At 41.2% G+C, this 22,218-nt stretch overlaps 1 protein-coding gene across 2 annotated transcripts in view; it reads left to right on the top strand.

The window, feature by feature from the left end:
* The first annotated feature begins 17,039 nt into the window (after positions 1-17,039).
* Positions 17,040-22,218, top strand: part of COL8A1 (collagen type VIII alpha 1 chain) — a 184,312-nt gene continuing 179,133 nt past the window's right edge. Inside the window, exon 1 of one of the 2 annotated variants that reach the window (XM_010598600.3) lies at positions 17,040-17,246. The gene's annotated coding sequence lies outside the window, so the exon portion shown is untranslated. The remainder of the gene's footprint in view (positions 17,247-22,218) is intronic. The other variant, XM_064273054.1, reaches the window with a different exon arrangement.

Below are 22,218 nucleotides of genomic sequence, written 5' to 3'. Positions count from 1 at the left end.
TAAAAATCACTGAGTACTAGAAGAAATTAAAGATGGAATAAAAAAAAATTCCTAGAATCAAACAACAATGAAGACACATCATACCAAAACCTTTGGGACACAGCAAAGGCAGTGCTCAGAGGTCGATTTATAGCAATAGATGCACATTTTGAAAAAAAAAAAAAAGGGAAAAATCAAAACATTACCTATACAACTCGAAGAAATAGAAAGAGAAAAGCAAAAGGAGTCTACAGGCACTAGAAGAAAAGAAATAATAAAGATCAGAGCAGAGATAACTGAAAAGACACTAGAAAGAATCAACAAAAGCAAAAGCTGGCTCTTTGAGATCAACAAAATCTACAAACCACTGGCCAAAATGACAAAAGAAAAAGAGGAGAGGACACAAATAGTCCTAATAAGAAATTAAATGAGGAACATTATAACAGAAAAAAAAGGATCATGAAAAACTATACTCAAACAAATTTGGAAACCTAGAGGAAATGGACAAATTTCTAGAAACAGGCTACCTACCTTAATTAACACAAACAGAGGATGAAAATCTGAACAGACCCACAAAACTTCCTGACCTCAGAACATGTTATGCAGCTATAGTAGTCAAAACACCCTGGTACTGGTTCAACGACAGACACATTCACCAATGGGACAGAATGGAGAACCCACATGTAAACCCATCCACCTACGGTCACCTGATCTTTGACAAAGGCCCAAAGTCCATTAAATAGGGAAAAGACAGTCTCTTTAAGAAATAGTACTGGCAAAACTGGATGTCCATCTGTAAGAAAATGAAAGAGGACCCATACCTCACACTATACACAAAAACTAATTCAAAATGATCGAATACCTAAATATAAAACCAACAAATATAAAGATCGTAGAAGAAAAAATAGGGTCAATGCTAGGGGCCTTAATACACGGCATAAATAGCATACAAACCATAACTAACAATACACAAACACCAGAAGATAAGTTAGATAACTGGGATCTTCTAAATATTACACACTTTTGCTTACCTAAAGACTGCACCAAAAGAGTAAAAAGAGAACCTACAGACTGGGAAAAAAATTTGGGCTATGGCATATTCGACAATGATCCAATCTCTAAAATCTATTTAAAAAAAAAAATCTATAGGAAAATCCAATACCTCTACAATAAAAAGACAAGTGATCCAATTAAAAAATGGGCAAAGGATATAAACAGATACTTCACCAAAGAAGACATCCAGGTAGCTAACAGACACATGAGGAAATGCTAGTAATCACTAGCTATTAGAGAAATACAAATCAAAACTACAATGATGTACCATCTCACCTCAACATTACTGGCACAAATCAAAAACAACAAAAATACACAAATTTTGGAGAGGCTACAAGGAGATTGGAACTCCTACGCACTTCCAGTGAAAATGTAAAATACTACAATCATTTTAGGAAACAATACGGCACTTCCTTAAAAAGCTAGAAATAGAAATGATCCAGCAATCTCACTGCTAAGACTATATCCTAGATAAATAAGTGTCATCACGTGAATAGACATATGCACACCCATGTTCATTGCAGCATTATTCACAATAGCGAAAAGATGGAAACAACCTAAGGGACATGTCCATCGACAGATGACTAAACCATGGTATGTACACACAATGGAATACTATGAAACAGTAAAGAACAATGATGAATGTGGGAAATATCTCATAACACCGATGAATCTGGAGGGCATTAAAAAAAAATTTTTTTTTTTTTTTTTTTTGCTGAGTGAAATAAATCAATCACGAGAGGACAAATACTATATAAGACCTCTATTATAAAAACTCATGAAAAGGTTTATACACAAAAAAACCCAGTCTTTGATGGTTACAACAGAGGGGAGGGGTGGAAAGGGAAAAACACTAAATGGATAGTAGATAAGTGGTAACCTTGGTGAAGGCTAAGACAGTACACAATACTGGGGAAGTCAGGGCAACCTGACGAAGGCAAGGTCAGGAAGCTTCAGAGACACATCCAAACTCCCTGAGGGACCACATTACTGGGCTGAAGGCTATGGGGACCATGGTCTTGGGGAACACCTAGCTCAACTGGCATAACATAGTTTATAAAGAAAGTGTTCTACATCCTACTTTGGTGAGCAGTGTGTGGGGTCTTTAAAGCTTAGGAGTGGCCATCTAGGATGTTCCACTCGTCCCACCCTGTGTGGAGCAAGGGAGAATGAAGAAAACCAAAGACACAAGGGAAAGTTTAGCCCAAAGGACTAATGGACCACAACTACCACAGCCTCCACCAGACTGAGTCCAGCACAACTAGATAGTGCCTGACTACCACCACCAACTGCTCTGACAGGAATCACAGTAGGGGGTCCCGGACAGAGCTGGAGAAAAATGTAGAACAAAATTCTAACTCACACAAAAAAAAGACCAGACTTACTGGTCTGACAGAGACTGCAGAAACCCTGAGAGTATGGCCCATGGACACCCTTGTAACTCAGTACTGAAGTCACTCCTGAGGTTCACCCTTCAGCCAAAGATTAGACAGGTCCATAAAACAAACAATAATACATATAGCTCAACCGCATATATGAGACTAAATGGGCACACCAGCTCAGGGGCAAGGGCAAGTAGGCAAGATGGGACAGGAAAGCTGGATGAATGGAAATGGGGAATCCAAGGTCGAGAAGGGGAGAATGTTGGTTGACACATGGCAAGTATGGCAACCAATGTCAGAAAACAATATGTTTCTTAATTGTTTAATGAGAAATTAATTTCCTCTGTAAACCTTCATCTAAAGCATGATAAAAAAATAAAAATAAAACATTATGTTATATGAAACAGGCCAGATACAAAAGACATAGATTGGATGGCTTCACTTATGAAAATGCCCAGAATAGGCAAATTAATTGAGGCAGAAAGTAGACTAGTGATACCCCGGGGTTAGGGAGCAGGAGGAATGGGCAGTTACTGCTAATGGTTTTTGGTTGGTGAAAATATTATGGACTTAGTGGTCATGGTTGTACAACTTTGTGAATATACTAAAAGCCTCTGACTTACACACATTAAAAGGGTGAATATTACAGTGTATGAATATCTCAATAAAAAATACAAAAAAAAAGAGGAAACTACATAGAACAGCCAAACTTATGCAAAATAAATATCCTATAGAACATCTTCTAAAAATGGTTCTATGTAGAACTTGGTACAAAGCGAACTCTTAGTACCTATTGTGCCCCGTGAGGGACATTGAAGGAAAAGTGTTTATGCAGAGCCTACAACTCGATGGCAACAGGTTTGGTTTTTTTTAGTATATGTCAGGTCCCAGGCTAAGTTTATTTCCTGTTTTTTTTTTTTTTAAATCTTTTGAGGAAGTTATCACTCATTTTACTGATGAGGAAACCAAGCCCCAGAGATGTTAAGTAATTTGCCCAAGATTACACAGTAATGTAGCGCAGGCCTGGAACTGAGTTCAGATGTGCCTAGTTCCGAAGTGTGTATTCATTCCTCTCTATAGTAATACTTCTTTAAACAGTTTTCAAATTCCATAAAATTCAGTTTCTTGTACATTCCTCCAGAATTTGTGAAGTAAACTAGACCGTTTGCTTCACCTTCAAAAGCCAGAAATTCAAATATTAGACAAAATTGATAAGCCCAGCACCCTCCATTACTCATTCCACTTATTTCCTGACGACCTCCTTCATGATTGCTGAAGTTGGAGAGAACAGTTTATATCAACGCCTTTGCCTGCACCTAATGGACACTGCATCCCTGCACGGTGTCTGATTCATCATTTTAGTCCTCAACGCATTTGTCTGTACTTTACATTTAGACTGTGGCTGTTGAACGAACAAGCACGTTCCTTCCCTTAAAGTTCTTGTAAGACAAGAAGATGGGGACACAGTAAAATAACCACTTTACTGTTACATGATCAGATGCATCCCAAGAAACCTCTTTTGCAGGACAGAGTAGCTATAAACAGTCGATAAATGTGAAGATACACCCCAATCTTTCTTGTAGAGAGTTATAGACTGATGGCAATAGCCATCTTTCAGGTAATGGTAGGCTTACACTTCATAGCTCTCCTGGGTGGGACCATGTGGCTAGTGCTAGACAATGTGTTGCCAGCCAAAGGGACAGGTGTTACTTCTGGGCTGAGCATAATTGGTGATCTCATACAGAGCTCTCTTCTGCTGGAGAGTCACCAGAAACTGCTGAGATGGTAGCTTCTCCATCAGGCACACGAGGACCTGTAGAGCAGAGCCCTCAGCTACCCCACTTGAATATTTCATAAACCATTAAAATGTTGAGGTCATTTTTGTTACCACAGTATAACTATCATGTCCTGGGGGATAGGAGTCTCTACAATACAGATTGTGTGCAAGAGCAGTAAGAAGTGAAATTTCACAGGAACACGCTTGACAATGAGGAGAAGGAAAGGGTAGAATCAGGAATATAGTTTGGGGTGAGATAATATGAAGCCATGAAACCCAGGCTAGTGTCGAAGATATATTGGAGGAGGAAAGTTCTACAGGCAGGGAAAAGTTAGACGGGTAAGTCCAGAGAAATTGTGGCAGAAAAGAAACTAAAAGTGGGTCATACGCAGTGTTAGATACCAAGGCTGGATAATGTCTTCAATTTGAAATACAAGAGATAGGATTGAAGGTAGGTAACAGAGGTCAGTATTCAGAGGCTACCAGGAAGGAGATGCCAAAAAATGAAGTAGTACCAAAAGCCCATGGCTAGGAAGGGAGCTGCATTAGTTTTCTATTGCTGCCATATCAAATTACCACAAATTTAGTGGCTTAAAAAAATACAAATTTATTATTTTACAGATCTGTAAGTTAAAATCTGATAAGAATCTAGTTGGGTTCTAATCAAGGTGTCAGAAGGGCTCTATTCCTTTCTGGAGGCTCCAGAGGGTAATCCATTTCCTTGCCCTTTCTGGTTTTTAGAGGCTACCTGCATTACTTGGCTTGTAGGCGCTTCCTCCATTTCGAAAGCCAGTAATGTACCATCTCTCTGGTCTTTCTTCTGTGTCACACCTCTTTCTCACCCCAGCTAGGTCAGTCCTTTTAAGGACTCATGTGGCTGGATAGAGCTCACCTGAGTAATCTTGGATAATCTCCCCATCTCAAAATTCTTAATCATCTCTGCAAAGTACATTTTGCCACATACAGTAACATATTCACAGGTGCTGGGGATTAGGACTTGGCCATTGTTACGCATTGAATTGTGTCCCCTAAAAGTGTGCTTCAATTTGGCTAGGACATGATTCCCAGTATTGTGTGGTTGTCCAACATTTTGTCATCTGATGTGATTATCCTGTGTGTTGTAAATCCTACCTCTATGATGTTAATGAGGCAGGTTTACAGGCAGTTGTGTTAATGAGGCAGGACTCTATCTACAAGATTAGATTGTATCTGGAGTCAATCTCTTTTGGGATATAAATGAGAGAGAGAGTAGAGAGACAGGGGCACCTCATGCCAACAAGAATGAAGAACTAGGCGGGGAGTTCATCCTTTGGGCCCAGGGTCCCTGCACTGAGAGGCTCGTAGACTGGGGAAGATTGATGACAAGGACCTTCTTCCAGAGCTGAAAGAGAGAGAGAGCTTCCCCTGGAGTTGGAACCCTGAATTTAGACTTCTAGCCTCCTAGACTGAGAGGGAATAAATTTCTCATTGTTAAAGTCACCCACTTGTGATATTCCTGTTCGAGCAGTCCTAGATAACTAAGACAGCCATCTTTGGGAGGTTATCATTCTGTCTACCCCAGGAGCTGAGTATTAAGATTAAGGAAGATAGTTATGTACTAAGAAACAGGGATATGGTACTGGACAGGAGGATGGCTCCATTTTTATGTATTCTGAACTATAGCAGTCCAGCCCTGTATATAGCAGCTTTTGTTCTGATGCCTCTAAAGCCTGCTGATTGGCAGCTGCAAGGAAAGAGTAAATTCAATGACTCAAATGATTGGTGATTAGGCCTAAATTTGGCAAATGATTGGGAATGGAGCATTGCAGAGGGCCGTGCCGAAATGCTTTGAGATTATTCCTTTCTATCTCTCTGTCTTCCTAGTATATTCACAATGCCTGGCACAAAGTAGGGGCTCAATAAAAGTCTAACTGAATGGATGAGTGAGTGAGGTAGTCAAATAAACAGGGCTTGGCAACAGTCTGAATACAGAAGGCAAAGCAGAGAGATGAATAAAAATATTTTACAGTCAATAGAGTAGTTAGAAGAGGTTCAAAGATAGACACTGAAAAAAAAAAATAGAAGACTGGTTAGATGGAATATCTCCCCAACTATGCTCTGAAAAAGTCATTGTCAAGTACCAGAATTTAATCTTTTACAAAGCCAGAGGAATTAATATATTGGCAAATAGATATAAGCTAAAGAAATGCAAGAAATTATATTAATCATGTATTTAGAAAAAGATTGTTGGCCAGATGTTTTTCCGGAAATCAAAAACTAGACATAATATTTGTGAAACGGAATTGGAATTTCTTATTAGTAGAGTAGGATACCTTTTAAAGGAGATTTTATCATTAAAGAAACCAAAATAGGGAGAACCATGTCTAAATTATGAAACAATATTTTTGAAAGTGTATCCCTTAGGTCTCCACAGTGGAAGTATGCTGAATCTGAGGCCACTCGATCCAGTAAAATGTAGTAAAAACTGAAAACTGTAATAAATCACAACCTCTGTGAGCAAAACCTGATAAAATTTCTTTCTGGCTTTTGCACAATGGTGGCAATGGCTGTAATCCAGAACATAAACAAAAACTCATATGGAAGCAACAAACACATTTAAAAAAAAACCATATTATTCCTTAGTCCAAAGAACTCTTTGTCGAGGACTATGTCTGTGATTTATTTATATTACTGAGTAATTCCACCCAGTGAACATGAAGCACAGATGATTACAAAAAGGCAGCATTTACATAGTCTAATGGTTCTCATATATGGATGATAGATGTGTATGCCAAGAAGTTTGGCAATTCCTTTTTGGAAATTGACTTAATGAGATGGTGACAAGTGAAGTGTGTACATTGTCAGTTCCATGATAACCCTGGCATTTATACTCTCATCTCTAGAAAGTCAAGCCACTCATTCTCCATTACCAATAAGCTTTAAGCCAACATGTAAAGAATGGGCAAACTGCCACAAGTTGAACTTGCTAAAAACAGTCCCATGACATAAATAGAAACCAGAGCTAGAACCACTACTAATGCAATATGATAGTTGCTGAGAACAGTGCAAGTCTTAAACCTCTTGCTTTTTGAAGATATTCTAGGGACTTGAAAAACAATGATAAACGAGGACCAGAAAAAATCAATTTGGTCTGCCACTTTAATAATGGGTTCTTCCAGATCTCCAAACTGATTATCCTACTAATATAGATTGTCTCTGCCTAGATTTTTAACTTTGGCTTTCCCTGCCTCCCACCACATCCTTGTTTACTGTGCATTTGTGCTACTCCTCTCATTTATTCAGATGGGAGATGAAACAAAATTTAACATCCCCTCGGGTCTCCCTATTTCAGACATCACTCTTTACCAATATCTAAAGAGATTTGCATAATTGGGGATTTTAAAAAGATGAGTCAAGAAAGGCTGATGCCATGCAATGAAAAAGTTAACAAGCATACAGTGGTCTACAATAAGTACTGGTATAACATAAAATCATAAGAGGATGTACCTGGAGATTACCACCAATCCTTTTATCCTTTTTAAGGGTGAGTACAGTCATACTCTCAACATAGTCTTGGTCTTCTCCAGTTTCTGTTCTCCACTCACTAGGGCATTTTTTAGTCCAAATACAACCCAGCATTATGAAGTTTTAGCTCTCCACCCTTGGTCCCCTCTTTGACTCTTGGCACCATACCCTGATTTCCATCCTGCCTGTACCCTTCAGACTTAACATTTTTATTTTGGTCCCCCAGCCATTTTTATTCATGCATCCATTTTTCCGTAAATATTTATTGAGCATGACTTTGTGCCAGGCACAGTGGTAGGCACTAGAGATTTATTAGAGAACAAGACTCAGATGTATGACTCTCAACTTTCCCTGAGGGATCAAGTCTCAGCCTGATTCTTCTAGCTCCACCCTCTCCGTCATGAAGAATTCACTATTCAAAAGGACTATTGGATCACTGGAGCCCTGTTGGAGAAGTTGTTAAGAGCCAAGGCTGCTAATCAAGAGGTTGCCAGTTTGAATCCACCAGCCACTCCTTGGAAACCGTACAGGGCAGTTCTTCTCTGTCCTATAGGGTCACTATGAGTCAGAATAGGTTATTAGATGGCTACCCTGCTACTGATCACTAGCCAAGCTGATTGTGATCCTTCCATGAGGCGAGAAAGGAGATCTGTACAATGGGAGGATCTCGGCCTGAGTTGTCGTTTCAGTATCTTACACTCTAGTGTCTATTCTTGGTGTCAGGGTGAATTAGAGTGTTAATTAAAAAAAAAAAATTGCAAAGCATTTTTAACCCCTCGGCCTGTAATTGCTCAAAGGTCAATGCCTAAACCAGGTTCAAGAACTCTATCTTACTTATTCTTCTACTTTCGTAGTTTTTGTTCCTGTCCTTAATGGCATTCCAAAAGTCTTTGCAAGGCAGGAACACCAGGAAATGAATCTCTTTGAAACCACTTGCTCCTTTTGCAGAGTGCTAATGCTTCAAGGGAAGAAGGATATACAGGGAAAATGAATTTAAGTGGGGGAAAAAAATGCCTTCTTGGGTGAATTTTAGTCTGGAAGACTCACTCCCATTACTCCCAAGTCCTTTTCTGTCTGTCTCTCTCCAAACGTCCCTTCTAGGAAAATGCTCGCACACACACACACACACACACACACACAAGTTACTAAACTAAGCTTATTGGACCCAGTGAATTGCTGTTTAACTTTTGTTCTACCACAATATTTTGTTTACACTCAACCAGAGAAAGTATCTTCAGGTTACTGTCAAATGAAGAAAAATCATAAGCAATAATGAGAATTTAGTACAAACTACACACACGCACACATCAAAAATAAATAAATTTCCAAATACAATTGGGAACTAAAGGAAGTTTCCAAACCACCCCTTCAGAGTTGTCTATATTCAGAATTTCTAACAAATCCAAACAAAATTATCTGCTATAAATGAGATCCTTTGGCTGGATATCAACAAAGACACCTTTTTCCTCAGTGTCATTATGGTCTAACATTGAGTCCATCTGTCTTACACAGGCAGATGCATTTGACACATTGACAGCAAGTAAAGCCATCTGAACCATCTCCTTCTTCGCAGGAGTATCTGAAATAGTTTCCATATCACCACACACATTACAAAATCTTCCTCTGAACGGAGTGCTGAGAGGGTACAAAATGAACGCAAGACAGAAAACAGAGAAAAATTCTACTCTTTATAATTACAAGGGTCCTCCAACCATGGATCTATGTTCTCTTTACCTGAATGCAATTTAATAATTCCCTGACATCCTAAGACAGCAACTGTTGGGATTTTGTGTCTCATTTTTTCTCATCTAGTAAGTTTAAAAGTGGGGGCAATGGTGGTTCAGTGATAGAATTCCCTCCTTCCATGCAGAAGACCTGGGTTCAAGTCCTAATCAATGCACGTCATGCACAGCTGTCGCCCATCTGTCAGTGGTGGATTGTCTGTTACTGTGATGATCCTGTAAAGATTATAGCCTAGAAAACCCTATGGGGCAGTTCTACTCTTCATATGAGGTAGCTGTGAGTCGAAATCAACTCTATGGCACCTAACAACAACCAATGATGCCGAACAAGTTTTAGCAGAGCTTCCAGACTAAGACAGACTAGGAAGAATGGCCTGGCAATACATTCCTAAAAAATCAGCCAACGAGTCACAATGGTTTGATCCACAACAGATCATGGGGTTGGCACAGGACCAGGTGGCATTGTGTGTTGTTGTACATGGGGGTTGCCATGAGTCAAGGGCCAAGTCAATGGCAGGTAACAACAACATGTTAACATATATAATACTTACTCTGCTCTTATTAGAGTCAATGAAAATGAAATGCCTTGAAAAGCTCAAATGCTGTCCACTTGTAAGAGGGACTGGTAGTGTTAAGAGTGGATGTCGTCCTAGTGGTACAAGTATAGCAGTTGTTCTGACAGGATTTTCCAACTTAAGGTCCACAGAGCACTAGTTCTCTGAGAAATCCCTTAAAGTATGGGCAGAGTATGGGGTCAGTTCTGTAGTCAAATAATCTTAGACTCTGTGTAATATCTACTTTTTTTGAATTTTGAAAAGGCACATTACCTATTCAAGAATTGGAATGGCACTGTAATAGAGAAATCTACTTAATTTTAATAATTCAGAATTTCTGAAACATAAATAGATTTGTGACATTTATTATTATTATTCAGCAAGAAGAGAGGATTTGATGCTCACCTGGACCAAGTGTCCACTTAACAGGCCCCCTCCTTGCCTTCCTGCAACCCTACACTCTTGTCTATACTAACAACATAGAAAGGCAGGATTCCTCGTTTATGAACAAAACCAGTAAAATCAACATCCCCTTCAAAATTAAGACATGGATTTGAAATCTAAACAAGATGTCCCGAATACCTACCATTCACCACTTGTTTACATATATGCTTATAATACGTTTGCTACCAAGAGGAAAACACAGAAGAAAATATAATCATGGATTTTAATGACGTGTGTCCTCATTGTTTCTAAATAGAAATCAATCAACAAATGTTTATTAGTTTAGTCTTTTTGACTTCTCAATTTGAGAACATTGTGATCTAGAAGGCTAAAGGAGGAAAAGATGACACAAATTAAAATGCTAATTAATATACACCTGGGCAGACAAGATAATGTATGAACAGGTTTTTTGTTTTTTTTTTTTTCCAGAAATATCACCAATAGCAGGTCCAGTCAAGAGCTAAGTCAAGGTCTAAAAAACAAAAAACCACGTATGTCAGAGCAGAACTGTGCTCCCGAGGGTTTCCAATGGCTGACTTTTCAGAAGTGGATTCACTAGGCCTTTTTTCTGAGGTGCCTCTGGGTGGACAGGAACCTCTAACCTTTGGGTTAGCAGCCTAGCCCATTAACCATTTGCTCCACCCAGGGACTTCACAGTGAACTATTATTTCTTTAATATCCTTGAAGGCTTTTACTTTCCCCCTCCTTCTGAGTGAGAAAAAAATCCCTGGGCTATATTCATCCCCCCTCCATGGCACTGCTCCCATGAGAGAGGAATAGAAAAATGGTTAGGGTGAATTTGGGGGGTGGGTTATGGGGAGGGTGGGAACTGGAAAAATGTTCGGAGCCCGCAGTAAAAGTCTAATTTGGGAGAAAATTAGAAAGAGCTACAATAATTCAGCTGATAGCAAAAAGAGCAACCAAAGCTTTCCTAATTAAAGAAACAAAGAGTGATAGGGAGGAATTCACAGGAGTAGAGTAGAGAGCTTCTTCGGATTTCAAACCAATTTACTTGGACATCAAGTAAATCTGGCACAACAGAGAGGATTTTTGGAAACCAGAGATCCATGTGATATGGTTACAGTGTCATCAATCAAAAGGAGAATTACTACTTGATTCAGAAGAAGAGAGGTAAAAAATGTTGAGGTTCAGAGGCCGGTGGCTGGATCTGGGCAATTTCTTGGTTAGAGAACCAGTGGTTACAGCTAAGGGTTAGTTAAGAGACAGTAACTTAAGACACAATGGTACAACCCTACCTTTTTGAATTCTCTGTCTAGAACACAGACGAGGTTTAATGTTCGGTGTAATCCCCTTGCAGTAATCACCGAACTAATGTATTATGAGCACATATTCCCACGCCTAAAATTGTGCACACGTTCCACCGAATGTTGGATTGACTTCATGAGTCCGTTTAACAGAGCGTCCAATGACTGGCTCACAGCAGGCATCTGAAAGGTGCAAAGAACTTTAGTGTCTGGCTAAGCCACCTTAGCTTACAAATACGGACACTAAATCCAAAAAGTATAAAATATCTGCCCCAAGTTTCCATGGGTAGTTAGTTAGGGGCAGAGTCGTGCCTAGCCTCAGATTTCCTGACTCTCCATCCAGTGCTCTTTATAAAGCCAGCGGGAGCTGTGAAGCCGTCATCTGTGGGATCACCTGCGTCAGTCAGCTCTCTGCCATCTGGCCCAACAGGAAACAGTGACTCACAAAACCCAAAGTTCCTTCGGAATGCATTAGAGGTGTGCCTTTCTTCTGTGCTGTAAGTGTTTTAAATTTTTGTAAATAAAGACCTATTTTAAATGCCCTAGGAGAGCTGGCAAATTTTCAGTGCTTTGCAGGCCAAAGTCATGCTTGCCAATGTTTAACACAGTATTAAACTGACTGGCTGATGGGTCATTTGATAGATGGAGAGTGAAAATTTTACACCCATATTTCAAAGTGTCAGATTTACTTTAAGTGCGCACACCTGTCTGTGATCGTGCCTCAACCAAAAACTACAATAATTTGCATTTTGAAGTATTTAGGAGTAGCAGGAAGAATCAGAACTTGAAATATGCCTAGGGTAACACACAGAAAAATAATTGAAGGTTAGCTGTGTTGAGAAAATAGGTATGACTACATGGCTTTTAAGGCCAGGTTCCTTTGTTCTGTAATTCAGCAACCCTTGAAAACTCAAGGGTTTCACACATGAAGCATATTACCTGGTGATATGTATATATTGTGATAACCTTAAAACCTGTAACATGCGAAGAAGCAGCAAGGCTCCTCCAACCCTCTAAGTAGATACCATTCTTCATATCAATCCCATCTGTCATCCTAGCCACACCCTGGGAGAGTCCTGCCTTCCTATCTTATAGTTACAGAGCAGGGACACTCCAGGTGAGACTCACCACTGTTCCTGCCAACTTCGCACAGGCCTCCAAGTCTACAGGACGCAGACACTCAGTCTTCTCTGTTTCCAAGTATGCGAACAGCCCTGGACATGCTGGCAAAGCTACTATAAAAACCCTATTCGAAGCAAAATGAAATCTTGACGATATGCTACTTTCATTATGCCATTCTACTGCTCGGAATTCCTCAATGGCTCCGTTTCGCCCAGAGAATACAGTTCCCACTCCCTGGGTGATATTTAAGGTCTTCTACAGGCTGACCCCACTTCTCCTGCCTTGTCTTTAGCCTCCTTTCTCTGCAACATGGACCCTCCCCTTGATTCCTGCTGGTCAACTCTCCCTGCTCTGAACAGTGCTGTGTTCACGGCTGGTTCAGTTCCACGCATTCCTTTTCTTGCCTGGAATACACTCCTGTTCTTCACCTTCTATCCAAATGCCACTTTCCGTGGCTCAGCTCAAATGCCACCTCCTCCCTGAAGTCTCTTTACTACCCAACTCACAGGATTTCATGTGAACTTTGTTTTCTTTCATGAAAACAGCTCTACATCCCTGTTTTCCTCTGCTTTGCATACCTCACACTGCCTGGTGTCCATTCTCAATAAATATTGGTTAAATGATCAATTCTAAATAAGCAAAAATAAACAGGCATCATATGTTCAAAGCTCCTGAAAATAAGGTAATCATCTGCGTCGTCGTCGTTGTTAGGTGCCATCAAGTCAGTTCCGACCTACGTAGAGCAAAACGAAATGCCGCCCAGTCCTGCGCCATCCTCACAATCATTGCTATGTTTGAGCCCATTGTTGCAGCCACTGTGTCAGTTATCTGTGGTTGTTATTATATCCACACAATGGAAACTTCAGAGCATCTAGTATGTTGTCATTAGATTCCTTTGTTTCCACAGAAGAGAGGCTGGGTCATTTTAAACCTCAATCACCTTCAGAGAGACTATAGGAAGGGTAAGCTAAGAGTCAGGAAAGAGATCACATTCCTGGATTCCTGACCTGTTGTCCAGATCTGCTACTGAATCAGATTCAGGCAAGTGTGAACTACTGGAGAAATGAACTAATCATTAGCAACATCCAAGATGAAATGAAAGGAGCTCTTTTGTTATGTTGGCTGGATATTCAAGTTTGAAAGGAGGCAGTGAAGAATGAGAAAGAAGAAAAATACAGATATCGAGGGCTTTCCCTTTGCAGGTGATTTTCTTACCTTTTCTGCTTCTGTCTTTCCCAACTGTGTGATGGAACTGGAATGTTTGGGAGGCGTGAATTCAGGATTGAAAAGTTGATTCGTTATAATAGGATGAGAATATTAAGTAACACGCTTTATCACCCAGACCCTCTTCTAAATGGGGCCTGTTTGGGGTGCCCAGACCACACTTCTTTACTAAGTTAAGAAGTGCTGGGAGTAGTACCCAACCTATAAAATCACATCTGATTTCAGGGTTCTGCCCCAGAATAGGTAATGCACTCCTATTTCTAGGCTCAGTAACAAGCTTTATTCATTTCACAGACTTCATGGGTTTGGCCACATCCTCAAAAAACAAACATACTATTTGGAAAGAGGAAAATTGAGTTATGGAGGGTAAATATAGAGTACAACCAATTAGAAAATGAGCAGAAAAAAATGATGTTGAAAGTTTCAGCTTTCTAAGGCATTCCTTAATTCTCTTATCCATTCATTCAGCTAGCAAGTACTGGCCATCCTCTCTCTTTCAATGCGCAGTAGCATCACTTATTTAGCCAGGCTATTTTTTATATGTATTTATTGAACACTTGTTTTCTGCAAGCTAACAAAGCACTATATATAACTTCACAGCCAAAAAGTTGCTGAATATAATTTGAATAGGGGAATATCTTAGTTTCTTAATCTTGCTATACCAGAAATACCACAAGTGGGTGGCTTTAACAAACAGAAATTTATTTTCTCACAGTTTAGGAGGCTATAATTCCGAATTCAGGGCACCAGCTGTAGGAAGGCTTTCTCTCTCTGTTGGCTTGGGGGGAAGGCTCTTGTTTCTCTTCAGCTTCTGTTTCTTGGAGATCTTCACATGGCATGGCATTTATCTTGCCCCATCTGCGCTTGCTGCTTTCTATGTCTCTCTGCTGCTGTATATCTCACAAATGAGTAGTTAAGACACAGCCTACACTGACATGGTCTCATTAACATAACAAAGAAAACCCTAGTCCAAATGGGATTACATACATAGGTATAGGGATTAAGATTTACAACACATAGTTTTGGGGGACACAATTCAATCCCTGAGAGGGGAGTAAAAATGGAAAATTATAAATATTAAGACAAAATAATCAAATGTCACAAAACATAATGAGTTACATTTGCATAGTTATTTTAATGTCAAATTTATGTTTATGACAAAGACCTTTAAATTTTCATTTCAGATGTCATTAATCTTCCTTCAGGCACATGGGTTTCTATTTTGCTGACTCCCAGGTGGTACACAATTGAGAATAAAATGAGTTACAAAAGAAGCAGTGGGTGCGAGTATTACTATTAGCCAAATGGCACGACTAAGCATTTTCTTGATGGATTCCTTTAAAATGCTTTTGACAGTTTCAGACATTCTCTAAATCAGTGGTTCTCAGTGGGTGCGAGGGGTCAGTTTTGGCCCCCCAAAGGACATTTGGCAATGTCTAGAGACATTTTTGATTATCCCCATATGGGAGTGGGGGTGTAGGGAGTACTACCTGCGTCTACTGGGTAGGGATGGAGGATGCTGCCCAACATTCTACAAAGCACAGAGCAGTTCCCCATGGCCAGGAATTATCCGGTCCAAAATATCAACAGAGCCAAACCCAACCCAACTCAACCCATTGCTGTCGAGTAAATAGTAAAATGTTGGTCCCCTTATTCTTCCCAGCCCACCCACCCATCCGCAGCCCCTCCTTTCCCCTCTCACTACCCCCACTGCCAAGTCTCAAGTTCTATCTTTAAAAATGCTTTTTCTTTCCTTTGGTGGCAAAAATCAAACTTGGACTGGGAAGTGAGTCACCACCAGGCAGCGAAAGAAGCTTGTTATTATTTCTTAGGAATTTCAGCCTGCTCCTTCAGCCACTGTTGGTTGAATCCTTTCTTAATGTTTAAGGCACCCTGAGAGAGGGAGGGCTGTGGCATCAAGACCTTTGCCAATTGTTAGGAACGAGAGTTTTTTCAATACTGAAAATCACCAGAAGGCAGAGAGCCCTGAAATCCTATGTTACATAAGCAGATGCTGGAGGACTCAGGCCGATTCTGGGGTTCCTTTTCCCACAAGCCCATCTCCGCTGATTCTCCCCAACTTTTGCGGGATTCCGTGAGTGCTACAGAAGTCTCAGAGGGGCCGCTGGATGCTGCACAGCCCAGGCTGCACAGGGAGAACTTTCCTGTCAGAGACGCACGGCCGGGAGTGACAGCGATGGGGACCGGTGGGACGCGGGCTCCGGGCGCAGGAGGGCTGCCGGGCTCCGGCCGCGTCCTTCTCCTCCGCGCTCCCGGCCGGCCTCCTGGGCCTCGCTTTTGGACCCTGCCGTTTGCCTAACTGTGAGTTAGCTTTTCGCATTCACAGAAAACACCTTTAGTAATACCGGCACCCACAACTCCTCCTCCTCTAAAAAGTCACGCGAAAACCAAAATAATCCCGTTCCCCTTTCCTCCCAGGTCGTGCGTTTTTGAGTGTCTGTCTCCTGTTCGTTTTCACTCCAACCTTTTTCCCATCTGTGGTCTGGATCTCCTTCTCTGTTTCCTCTTCCTTCTCTTCCTCCCCGCCCCCCCCATCTCTCTTTTTCCCTTCCACTCCGGTAACCACTGCTTCCTCGGCTCCTACCGGCCCCCTGCCTTCTCTCTCTACTCTATTCTTCTCTCCCCTTCTTCCCTTTCCCTTCCTTCCTTCCCCTTCGCTTTCCTCCCCTCCTTCCCCTTCCCTCTCCTCCCTTCTTTCCCCTTCCCTTTCCTCCTTTCTCTTCCCTCCCTTCTCCTCCTTCCCTCACTTTCTTTTCCTTCCCTCCTTCCCTCCCCTCCTCGTTTCCTTCCTCTCCTTTCCCTTCCCTTCCCTCCCCTCCTTTTCCTCCCCTTCCCTACCCTCCTTTCCTTTCCCTTTCTTTCCTTCCCTCCCCTTCCCTCCCTTCCCTCCCTTCCTCCCCTCCTTTCCTCCCCCCATTTCTCTTCTCTTCCCAGTCCCTCCTCCCTTTTTGCCAGCTCCTTACTCTGCCCTCACCCGCCCCTCCCCAGAGGACAGCGTCCAGCTCCTCTCGGGGGCTGCCTGCCCGCTGCTCCTTCTCTGCCCACCTACTATGAGGAGCAGCTCCTCCCACCTGCACATAAAAGCCAAGTGCATGTTACCAGCAGCAGATCAGAGCACTTTCCCGGTCCTCTCCTGTGGGAGCCCCTGAGCCTCTCTGCCCGGATCTTACGTGCTCAAGGTAAGATACCACCCTGCAGGCATCTGACCTACTAGGGGTTGCTTCGGGGAGTAAGTCCCGTCTGGGCAAAAGGCTGTTTGCTTAGAGCTGCCTTTTCAGGATGCCAGATCAGCTGCTCCTTTAACTAGCAACTGGTTTGAAAACAAACTTCTGTTTGAACGGTAAAATAAAAGCTCATTTTAGACAGAAGCAGCAGCATAAATATTGCAAAACCTTTTTTCATTTTTAAACTTCTTTTTCCCCCTGTTGCTGAGGTTAAAATGTATCCTTTTGGAGGTGTTTTACTAACGTTTTTAATTGTAAATATTTCACATATCAGTGGGGACAGGGAAAACTTTGTCCCATTGTCAAAAACATCCTTTAAAAGAACACAATTAGCTTCCTAAAATAGCACCGTCAAAAGTTCTGCTAACAACTTTGCAATGTTTTCCAAACCCCTAAGACAGCTTCTGTGAGTCCTTTAAAAAATATCTTTCCAGGTTTAAGCGTGTGGAAAAAATGATGAGAATGGGTGCATTTTGCACCAGGACAGTAATCAGGTGGCTGGTAGATAGGAAAGAATAAATCCAAACTTACAAGCTGGAGCAGAATGTGTTCTCACAAAGCTATCTTTTCAATCCGTCCTAAAATGGGAATTGTGTTGGAACTAAGAAAGTATATAAAAGAACTTCATGAATTCTATACACACACCTAAACATAAAGCGTTTCAATATGTTTCACAGTAAGAGAAGAATACAGGCCAGATTATATAGAACTTCTGTGTACACCAAACAGCTATAAAGATCAACTAGAAAGGCTTGTGGGAGTTTTAATCCAACTTGCCATCCTCTCTTCCCTCATCTAGTAAATTAAAATCTACCTGACTAGCCCTGGCTTCTCAGAGAGAGAGTTATCCGGGCTTTTTTTCTTTTTTAAAAGACTGACCTACCTACCTTCTTCATTCCGAGGTCCAGGAATGAATCTGGTGCACCTGTGGAAAGAAAAACACACTCTGCAGTTCGGTCTGTAAAAACAGACACTTGGTCCATGAAGTCTGGCATCAAATTCTGTGGGCTTTGTGGATGGAGCTCTCTCATGTGGGAGAAAAACCCTCTTCAAATGTTTCCTCTCGGGGAATTGAACAAGACCTCTTAGAGAAGGCAAACCAAAGCTGCCAGTCAGGAAACCAAACCACTATTTTAGCCCTTAAGGTTCTTAAAGCCAGTAGAAGGGAGAAAGTTTCACTTTTTTGGTTCGTTTATATTGTTTCATGGGAAAAGGAAAAACTCACAGAAGCTGTCAAAAACTCTCCCCTATTAAAGAAACTAAAATCATCAGAAGTTTAACTGAGGATCCTCCAAACCATTTCTCTTTATTCTACATATCAAAAAGGACATTTACAAAGACATTTTAAAATTCTGGAGGGAACTCAGCGCTATTATTCCAGTGAAAAAGAGTTGTATGGAAACCTTTCTGTCACTGGAAATGTTGCTTCATTGAAAAAAATGGTTGCAAGGAGTGCAGTTTTCTTAAAGAAAATGATCTGAGATTACTATTGGCCAAAATAATATGTGACCTGAGCATATTAAAGTATCTTTTATCTCACGCCACAGTGCAGACTGCTTGCTTCGTATCTGATGTAAGTGGGTAATCAACCATGACAAGAACACAGGTATGAGACAAAACCAAACCAAGTGTGTGGTATGTCCAAGTTCATTCTTCCTTTATGGCAGTGCCTGACTCATGCCGGTCATAAGGATGAAAATACACCATTTCATTCACCAGATCCCCTTGAGAGAAGTTGTCTTTTTTGGAGGGGGAAAAAAAGTTCCCAGTGTAAAAGAGCTCCCTGTTATTCCTAAATTTGAGAATAAAAAGTGTTCTCCGAGGATCTGCTTCTGCTTTTCCTGGCAGTTAATCCACTCTACAGCTATGAGCCATTTAACAGTGATTGCCTTCCCTACGTTCAACCAGCTAAGTAACTGGGTGACATCATCTTAGATTATCCATGATCTAATTCCCCTAGGGGTCTTTACCAGAGACTTAAAGTGATTCTTTTCCATAAGGCACATATCAGGCAAGATGACACTTCCCTTCTTAATTTTTAGAAAAATCAGTGGTGGGGTTTCAGGTAATACCCTGTCTTCCACTCACTCACCTTTTGCACAGGCTATGGAAACCTACGGTGAATCTCCTCTTTATGCCAGTACATAGATGCCCTTGGACTGGGCTCATGGTCATACCTATGTAACACTATTCCAACAGGCTTTCAAAGACTGATGTTTCTTAAAAGAGAAAAGGTGAAGGGCTATGTCTTTCACTAGAGAGCTGGGGAGGGTGCTCTGCTGTTATAGAAGGCCTGTTCTACCCAGGGAAAAACACATTTAGATTTTCTATTACTCTCGAAATTACAAAATGGTGTTCTTTCCAGGATCAGAAAGTGTATCCCACTTTATTCCCATTTGTGGAAAAAAAAAAAAAAATCAAAGAGAGGAGGACGGAGATGAGTAGGGAATTGAGAAAAATCTAAGAGAAATCACAAATGTCTCCTAGTGGAGACGAAAAATCAGGGTCTCTGAAACAAATTCTTATTAAAGTCATTTATGTGGCATATAGGGGGTTGGGGAAGGAAAATAAAAAATTCTGCTTTTTTTTTTTTCTTTAATCAGTGGGAGTGTTTCCACTAATAAGTTGAAATCCATCTCTTCTGCCTTCTCCTAGTGCCCCTTTTTTAATGGAAGGGAACAGCTGAGTTCTAAAAGCCAGACTGATTTCCCGTCCGCCCCTACATTAAAACCCACAGGGTTTTGGCAGTTATAATTTCAAAAAGTTATGTTATGGGTATAAAACCCTCAGAACTTAACTTATGGGTGGTTCATGTCAACAAAACCAATCCTAACTCTCTCGAAGGATGCAATGCAGAGTTAGAAGCAGCAGTTGACTCCCTCTCTGTAGTCACCCACCTTGATACAGCAACTTGCAGAGTCATTGAGACACAGCCACCTTTACCAGGGTCTAGTCCCCCAGGTAACCCTCTGAAAGTCAGGTCTCTCTTCCTGGACTTCCTTCTCTTCAACCAAACCAAAACCTGTTGCCATCGAGTCAACTCTGACTCATGGTGGTCCCATGTGTGTCAGAGTGGAACTGTGTTCCATAGGGTTTTTCAGTGGCTGATTTTTTGGAAGTAGATCGCCAGGCCTTTCTCCCAAGGCACTTCTGGGTTAACTTCGCAGCTGAGTGCATTCACCATTCGCACTTCTCACCCAGGGACTCCGTGTCTTCAAACAGCCCCCATAAACGGCCCCCATAAACATATACGTCTTAATAGAATGTAGTAGGGATGTGAGACTAGAGTGCAGCTTCAAAAGAGCTGCGCTGTTGTAGCTATCGAGTGAAGAGAAACGTCAAAGGAGAATGCCCTTTGGCATTTAGAGAATCTTTCATTTTAGCACTGTATGAAAAGGACCTCTCACTATCTAAACCAAAAAAACCAAACCCAGTGCCGTCGAGTCCATTCTGACTCATAGCGACCCTATAGAACAGAGTAGAACTGCGCCATAGAATCCCCAAGGAGCGCCTGGTGGATTCAAACTGCCGACCTCTTGGTTAGCAGCCGTAGCACTTAACCACTACACCACCAGGGTTTCCACACTAGCTAAATCATCGGGGAATAAATGAAGGACCTGTTTCCAATAGTTACAAAAAGGTTAGGGATATAATGAAAAAGATCTCCCAGTGAACTGGCAGTCATAACATCAGTTTCAACCGCACCGCTCTAAATCACGGCTCAGCTGAACTTCCTGCTTTCTAGACAGACAGGGAGTGAAGAGTGGGAGAGAGAGTTAACTGCCTTTCAGCACCAACTGAGAGGAGCCGCTAACCCCAGATTCCACTATCCCTTCAGTAACTGTCATTGCTCTCTGAGGAAGGACGTCCTTTATAGCCATTCCTCAAACACGTAGATTTGCAGTAAGGGGGCTACAGAGAGTCACTCAAGGTTGGAATGTTTATAATCTGGGGGCCCTGTGTACTCAAATCCACAAAGCCAGTGAAATTGCATCGAACCAAACTAAAGTGAATAAAATGAAAATGTTCCCCAAAAAACTCATCCTAGCATAGTCAACTAAAAAGATAATTCTTACTCCTAACTGCAGCGTAAAAGCAAAAGTAACTCACAGCAACGATAGCTGTTTATATAAAATATGAAGACACTCGTCATGTATCACCTTGGATCTCCTCTTTGATTTTGGGCTCTCTTCCATCGTCCTTCTTGAAAAACAAAAGTTGACCCTTCTCTCCCTCAGCACAACCTTTTAGGTACTTGCAGATACAGCCACAGCCCCTCTGTGCCATCTTTTTTTTTTTTTTTCCAGTGGAAGAAACCTAACTCTTTTCATTTCTTAAAGATCAAGTTTCTGGAGTACCACTCATACTTGTGGGTTTTCTCATTACCAAAAAGTCTCCTCATATTTCCCTTAAATAGTATGTAAATTTTCACTCCATCAAATAAAAAGGTTTCACATTTTTCTCAACCTTAATAACTCATATACCCAGAAGAAAGTTAATTTAAAATTGCTCCTTAACCTCCAACAGACTCTAAGGGAGGTTTTTAAGCACTTGCACTTTTCTCACTTATCTAGGCCCTATTCAAGCTTCTGGGGATTAAAAAAACTTATTTAGAGAATCACAAAATACAAATGCCAGAAAGGATCTTGGAGCAAATTTTAACTACATGTTAATTTTACAGATGAGAAAAGGCCAGAAGAGTTGATGTCTTGGCCAAGGTCATCCAGATGGGTTGTAGCGAATCAGGGCTGGAGTCTGTGTAGCCAGACTCTCTGATCAGTGCTCTTGAATAACTCTAATGTGTCTGCCCGTGCGGGGTGAATCTAAGACATCTCTGACTGTACTGAGCATTCTTTACGAACTTAACATAGGAGTGATGACATGTGTTTAGGGTTCTCAGAAACCACAGCCCGGTAGAGGTTTTGGG

The sequence above is a fragment of the Loxodonta africana genome, chromosome 20 (assembly GCF_030014295.1).
Source record: "Loxodonta africana isolate mLoxAfr1 chromosome 20, mLoxAfr1.hap2, whole genome shotgun sequence".
NCBI lineage: Eukaryota > Metazoa > Chordata > Mammalia > Proboscidea > Elephantidae > Loxodonta > Loxodonta africana.
This window is presented reverse-complemented; position numbering and strand designations above follow the sequence as displayed.